Genomic DNA, 7,062 nt, shown 5'->3' on the forward strand with positions numbered 1-7,062 from the left:
ATACCATGGAAACAATAAGGAACATGGGCTAATGAAATAAACAGTTTTCAAGAGAAGAAAACCAATGACCAATACCTTGTTAATGAACTCTTCAACATCCCTCATCCTCAAGGTAGTACAAATCAACAATACTTTGAGACACCAACTGACCCCAGTCAGAATGGCTATGAGAAATCTGACAACAAAATTGGAGAGGATGTGAGGAATTCCCAACCTCTCTTCACACTGGTGGGAGTACAAATCAGTACAGCCACTATGAAAATCAGCTTGGAGGAGCCTCAAAACATTAAAAATAGGACTACCTGGATTTTAGGAATACACTGAAAATGGTAGTGTTTAGGTGGCTGCAGGAATTTGTTACATTAATACACCTCACAGAGATGTACTGAAACAGAAATGGTGATTGATCTATAAGAAACAAGAGCACATGAGATTATTGTATCACTGCACCAAGACACTAAAGCAGCAAACAGAGTGAGTGTCATCTTGGAGAACACACACAGAAGTGACAAAAACACCCAACAGGGGTACAAAAAATATAGGACTACCATATGATCCAGCTGTTCCACTTCTGGGCATACACCTCCAAGATTCCATATCCTACCACAGTGATATTTGCACGTCGGTGCTGTTCTACTTACAAGTCAAAGGGAATAAAACCAATCTAGATTTCCATCAACAGATAAATAGATAATACAAAACCAGGTATTATTCGGCTATAAAGAAAAGATGAAATTTTCAGGAAAATGGATGGACCCAAATTCAACTCAGAAAGAAAAAAGCATAAATTCGTGTTCTCCCTCATATCTTTGTGTGTGCGTGTGTGTGTGTGTGTGTGTGTGTGTGTGTGTGTGTGTGTGTGTGTGTGTGTATGTGTGTGTGTATACAGCTGGAAGTGTGGGTCTAACATTTAGAAAGGAGACCAAGAAAGGCTGATATTAGGTGATGAGGAGAAACGATGCAGGCAAAAGGACTCGAGTTAGCAAAGAGAATATAAATCACTGTTCTTTGTTTTGTTTTGTTTTCTAGTTTCAAACCTTTTTTTTTCCTTTTTGGTGGTGAATACCTGAATTCAACATTTTGGGTACTCAAGTAGCAAGAAATGTTTTTGCATTCCATAAGAACCCAACATGTGTTATTCTTTTGAGGCAGTGGTTGTGAACTTTGGGTTTTCTTTTTAATTCCATTGACCAATAGTGTAATAGCAAGTAGACATGACTATTACACTTGAAGAGCCAGAGGAAAGCATTTAAAAAGTTTTCACCATAAAACTATTGGTGAACACTTAAGGATAGAGGTGGGTTTAACCCGATTTAGACTTTACATGATATGTTCATGTGTTGTAGCATCACAGGCTGTACATTCCATTAATTTACAGTTTTTATGTTATTGGTTAAATAAATTTAATTTTAATGTATTTTATATGCTTGTGTATTTTGCCTACGTGCATGCATGTGCACCACTTGTGTGCCTGGTACCCACACAGTCAAAAAAGAGGGCCGTGGATCCCCTGGAACTGTGAGTACAGATAGTTGTAAGCTGCCATATGGGTAGCTGGAATCAAACCCAGGTCCTCTGGAAAAGCAGCCAGTGCTCTTAATCACCAAGCCATCTCTCAAGCCCTAATAAATTTGATTTTAACAAAAATTTAAAGTAAAATATATTTACTGATTTACAAATTTTTTTTTGGTTTATTGAGACAGGGTTTCTGTGTATAGCCTTGGCTGTCTTGGAACTCAATCTGTAGACCAGGCTGGCCTTGAACTCAGAGATTAGTCTGTCTCTGCCTCCCTGAGTGCTGGGATTAAAGATGTGCGACACCACACCCAGCTTTTGATGAACAAACTTTTCAAATTTTATATCTGAGCATGTGTGCATGTGTGTGTGTAGGTGTGTGCCACAGTGTATGTGGAGATCACAGGAACATTTGGGGGAGTTGATTCTCTCCTTCCATCCTGTGACCCAAGGTTCAAACTCAGGTCATCACACTTGTAGCACAAGTATTTACCAGCCGAGTCACCTCACCAGTCCACACTGGCCTTTACCACACTTTTATTTACATTTTTTTTTCAAATCATTTAATGCAGATATTTGTTTGCAATGTTATAAAAAAATTTCAAGCACAGAATTTAATAAAAATTTATTATTCCTTAAGAGCAACATTTACACTCAGAATGCTGAAAAACAAAGTAAGGCAGAAGATACTTAAGATACATTGACAACAGGAAAGAATACTGACAAGATGTTTTTCAGGAAAACCAGAGAACAACTGGATAAAATGAGCAGTCTCCTTATACCAAAACAACAACAACAACAAAATAAACAAAAAAACCATGAAGCTTGCAATATGAGAAGTGGAGATTGCAAAAGAACCCGAGATAATTAGGATAAAAAAAATGCTGTGGTTCCAAAGAAAAGAAGGAAAAAGGGATGTCTGTTTGTTTAGCCTGTAGGAAGGCGTCTGTGCCTGTAATACTCTGCAGCGTGGAGATTCACAATTAAGACATCATACTACTCTTGTCTTCAAAGAAAAGATGCCAGGTTATCCACTATGACTTGGAGATCACCTGCCTACTCTCCAAGGGGAGCTGTAAACTCTCTGGGTATGGCCACTAGCTGTATTTCTGTACCCCACTTGGCATCAACCAATACCACACACACATAAAAGACTCAAAGAAAAAAAGAAAAGATTCTTCTTTAAGTTCTTTCTTCTTTGAACAAAAAAAGATAAGCACACAATAAGAATAATATTCAAAATATATTTCAAATATTTCACCAGCTGACACTAAAATTCACTAAAAACAAATCTAAAATATTAAGAAGAAAAAGATGTTGAAGGCAGACGTTTGAAGAAAATGAAAACGCCGCTATCATTTGGCCCTAAAATGTTCTCATCTCTCGGGAGATGAGGTTTCAGTTTGGCACTGACTGTGAGATCATGAAGATGACAAATTACTCTAATGTGTGGCAATGTTTGTTCCAGAGAATATCACGTTTCTCTTCAGAAAAATAATTACCAAAATAAAAAAATAAAAACAAATCAATTATTTACTAAAGGTAAGCATTAGATGAAGAAAACAGCATCTTTTCTCTTACTTACTCAGATTCAAACTATTAGAAATAATGGACTTTCCCAAACAGGGCCTTATCATGTACCTTAATAGTTCCTATTATTTCCAGGTGTGAAAACCTCATACCCCTTTCTCTCTGCCCCTCATTTGTTCCATCCAATGGGAAGAAGAGACATTAATCTAACTTCTAAGACTATGACCATGGTCACCATTAGAGCATGCCAACTACCTGTGGCTATGGCAGCTAGCGGTTTCCTGCTCTGTGCATGGTAAAGGATGCCTCCAATGCTGCCTAAAGTTGTGGTCTTACAACCCTGCTCACTGCCTTTTACCTTAACTCCTTTCAATGATGCTTCTACATAATGGCCCCAAAACTACACAAAATCACCATATTCTCCATTTTTGCCGTACCCAGTGATTTTTTCTCTAAATATATTTGTTCATATCTCACATTTCCCTAGCACCATTGTCTCTGGGGTCTATGGGCCACAACACTGGCTCCTGTCCTGTTCCACTGGCCATTCTCATCCAAGCCGCTGAACTGCCCCCTTCCTCCCCATTCAACAATATGCTGTGCAATCAATATCCCATTCTCATCAGCACCTTCTTCCTTTTCTCTTTGTTTTGGACCACATTTTTGTTCTGACAACAAGACCTAAATTTTCTTTCATTGTTTCATTGATCAATAGGCTATTAGGATCATCTGTGGTCTGTAGGACAAAATAAGCAGTACAGATAGTTTCACTGTATATTGACAAGTTCTTAGAATGACCAAAAGCCAAAGCAATCACAGGACTTGCCTCATTCAAGTCCCTTCTGTAGGGCATTAAATTTAATCTGAAGGCAATACCTGTTCACCTTAGAATAAAATGTCTCCTGGAAGATAACACAATAGTGCTGAAAATATTCCGTCTGTCTAACTCATCTTCTCTATGTTTCCAGGCTTGTTTGTTGTCACCAGGAACAGCTGTCCCATCACTGCTCAAAGCGACTCTCCAACTGTGACCTTACTCAGTCATTTGGAAGTATGAGATGCCTTACTCCAATCAGATGGAGTGATCTTACAATGATTAATATCTACATATCTTAGTTACTAGAAGATATTATAAATGGCCAAAAAATTAAATGCAATGAACCAACAGACAGTTAGGTAAAGAAGAGAGACCGGGGATAAAGCTACACTGACTTGAACATTCATAACGTGATAAAGAAGGCATTGCAAAGAAATTCAGTCCTCACTGGAAAATTCTATCAGGAATTTAAGGAAGACAAAATTCCAACTCTAAACATATTGTTTGACAATATTGAAACAGGGTACAGATATTTCTTTGATGTGACCACTTCTAAGATGCCAAAATAAAACTATAAAAAATTATAAAACTGAAGATCAAACATTCCTCATAAACTTCAATGCAAAAATAAATATTTTAATAAATCAACACCAAAAGCACATTTTAAAGAAAAATAACACACTCAGTAAGATGTATTCAAAAATTATAAGTCTATGTATACATTAAAATCAATACAACTTGCTACATTAGCACACTTACAAAAAAAATGAGTCTCCTAGATCTCTACCCAGTCCCATGCAGAGTCATAGACCTCTACCCAGTCCCATGCAGAATGCAAGAAAGTTTGATGAGACCCCCTGAACTCCTGGGAATGCTACCTACACATTCCAAGGCCCATCCAAAGCTATAGAGGAAATGTCAGCTGGGTGGGTCACCCAGACCTCTACCAAGGATCATCTGGAATCTCAACCAAGTGTGACACAACCAGGTGTGGTTTCTAGAACCCTGTCTATACCACAACCACACACTCAGACACAGATCAAAAGTCTCAACCATGTGTATGTCAGTCAAATGACTCAACCTAACCCTCTTCCATGCCATCCCTCCAAGCTCAGGCCCAGCCAGGATTCACACTCACATACTCATCAGGGAGTCTTCCCCAGAGCCCTTAGCCTGCATTACCTCTCTATGTTCAGATGCGACCAGGGGCCATATTTACATACCTTGGGGTTGCTACTGAATGGGAATCAACCCAGTCTTTCCAATCAAAGATCAACACAAAATATTTGAAAGCCTGATCTACAAATTGCATTTGATCTGTAATCAACCAAGTTTGGGCAATCACAAAAACTTGCACTCAACAGAAGTAGGATAGAATCTCATATTAGACACACACTGTCAACTAGATAAGATCACATGCTCAGGTCACATCATAAAAACACAAGCAACATGAAAGGCTAAGGAAATGTGAACCCCTTTCAGCTCCCCAGGGACCTCCTTTCCCTGTGTGGCCAGTGAGGTTTGTTTCTTGCCACTCTAAAGGCCCACCCAGCCCTTTGGAGACTTGCTCCTTGTACCAAGTAGGCCTGCTCCCTTCTGTCACATAGACCTACCCGGGACTTCCCTTCCCTGACTCCCCAGGTAGGCCCTGCTTCTCCCTACCCCAACAGTCTCCAGCTCGTCTGGGATCTTCCTCCTCTGTTAATCTCTGCTCCTCTTCACTCTGGAGGCAGTCCATCTCCTCTGTGATATCAATCTCTCTTTTCTAAGCTGCATACGCTTTGGCCTCCAAGTGCTGTCAAACCGCCCCCCACCCTCACCCCTCTGACTAGAACCACTCCTTCCCACCTTTTATGAGTTGCCAACTCCTTCCAAGTGCTTCCAAGTGCTCCTCTGAGGTAGGCCCCATTCTTCCTGACTTTATATGCCCCTGACTACACACTCAACTTCCAGAGATCCCCTTTCCCCAACTATCAGTTGACCAGAGTGTACTCAAGTAGAACCATCAGACTTGGAGATGCGCACAAGCAGGGAGAGGAGAAGGAGGGGTGAGTCTATTAGCACAAAGTGTTGGACCCTCAAAAATAGATAGAATCTGCAGCCCTCAACCCAAGTTCCACAACAGACAATAAATCTTACAGTGTACTCCCCATGTGAACATTGTACATACCTACAAAATAACAAAGTTGTTTTTAGTAAAAAGGACACAAGTAACAAACTAATTCATATGTACAAGTCCAAGCACAGAAACAAAAGAAACTTGGAAAATCAAGGCAAGATGTCTCCTCTCCAAAAGTAAATTACGAACCCCATAGTAATGAATCTCATTGGCAACAACCTGAAAGATGTTCCAGGAAAAGAGACTTCAAAAGAATTATTGTAACTATATTCCAACAACTCAGAAGACATGAAGATAACTCGAGAACACAAAAATAAAGAGCTGAATGACATGCAGAAGTCAATCCAAGATATGAAAATAGAATTCAATAAAGAGAATTTCTAAAGAGAAGTCGAACTGAAATGATGTTGGAAATGGAAAACTCAGTAATCCAAATAAAACCTCAGTGGAAAGCCTCGCCAACTGAATGGATCATATGGAAAACAGAAAGTAAAGACTGAATAACAAATAGAGGGATTGAACTACTAAGTTAAAGACAATGAGAATTTTTTAAATATATAAACAGAATATGTGAAAGCTTTGGGACACTATGAGAAGACCTAACCTTTAGATCATGGGCATAGAAGGAGAATAATACCATAAAAAGGAATAGAGAATATTTTCAGTAAGGTCATTGAAGAAAATTCTACAACCTAGAGAAAGAGATGCCCATCCAGGTATAAGAGGCCTACAAAACAACAAAATGACAAGACCAGGAAAGAAACTCCCTTTGACATACTATAGTTAAAAGACTAAGTACATAGCATAAAAGATATCGAAAGCTGCAAGAGAGAAAAGTCAAATCGCTTTTAAAGCCATAGGGGCTTCGAAAGATATATTCCAAGTTCTGAAGTACTCCAACTGTCAACCCAGACTGCTATCCCTAGCAAAACTATCCTTTAAAATTGAAGTAGACACAAACTTCCTATGATCAAAACAGACTGAAAGAATTTATGATACAGGGCAATAGGAGTTTTAAAGGAATAAACAAAGAGCTGAATGACGTGCAGAAGTCATCTCCTGATTCTGTGCTGGGCAGAAC

This window comes from Peromyscus californicus, unplaced genomic scaffold (genome assembly GCF_007827085.1).
Source record: "Peromyscus californicus insignis strain IS unplaced genomic scaffold, ASM782708v3 Scaffold_17__1_contigs__length_78620276, whole genome shotgun sequence".
Taxonomy (NCBI): Eukaryota; Metazoa; Chordata; class Mammalia; order Rodentia; family Cricetidae; genus Peromyscus; species Peromyscus californicus.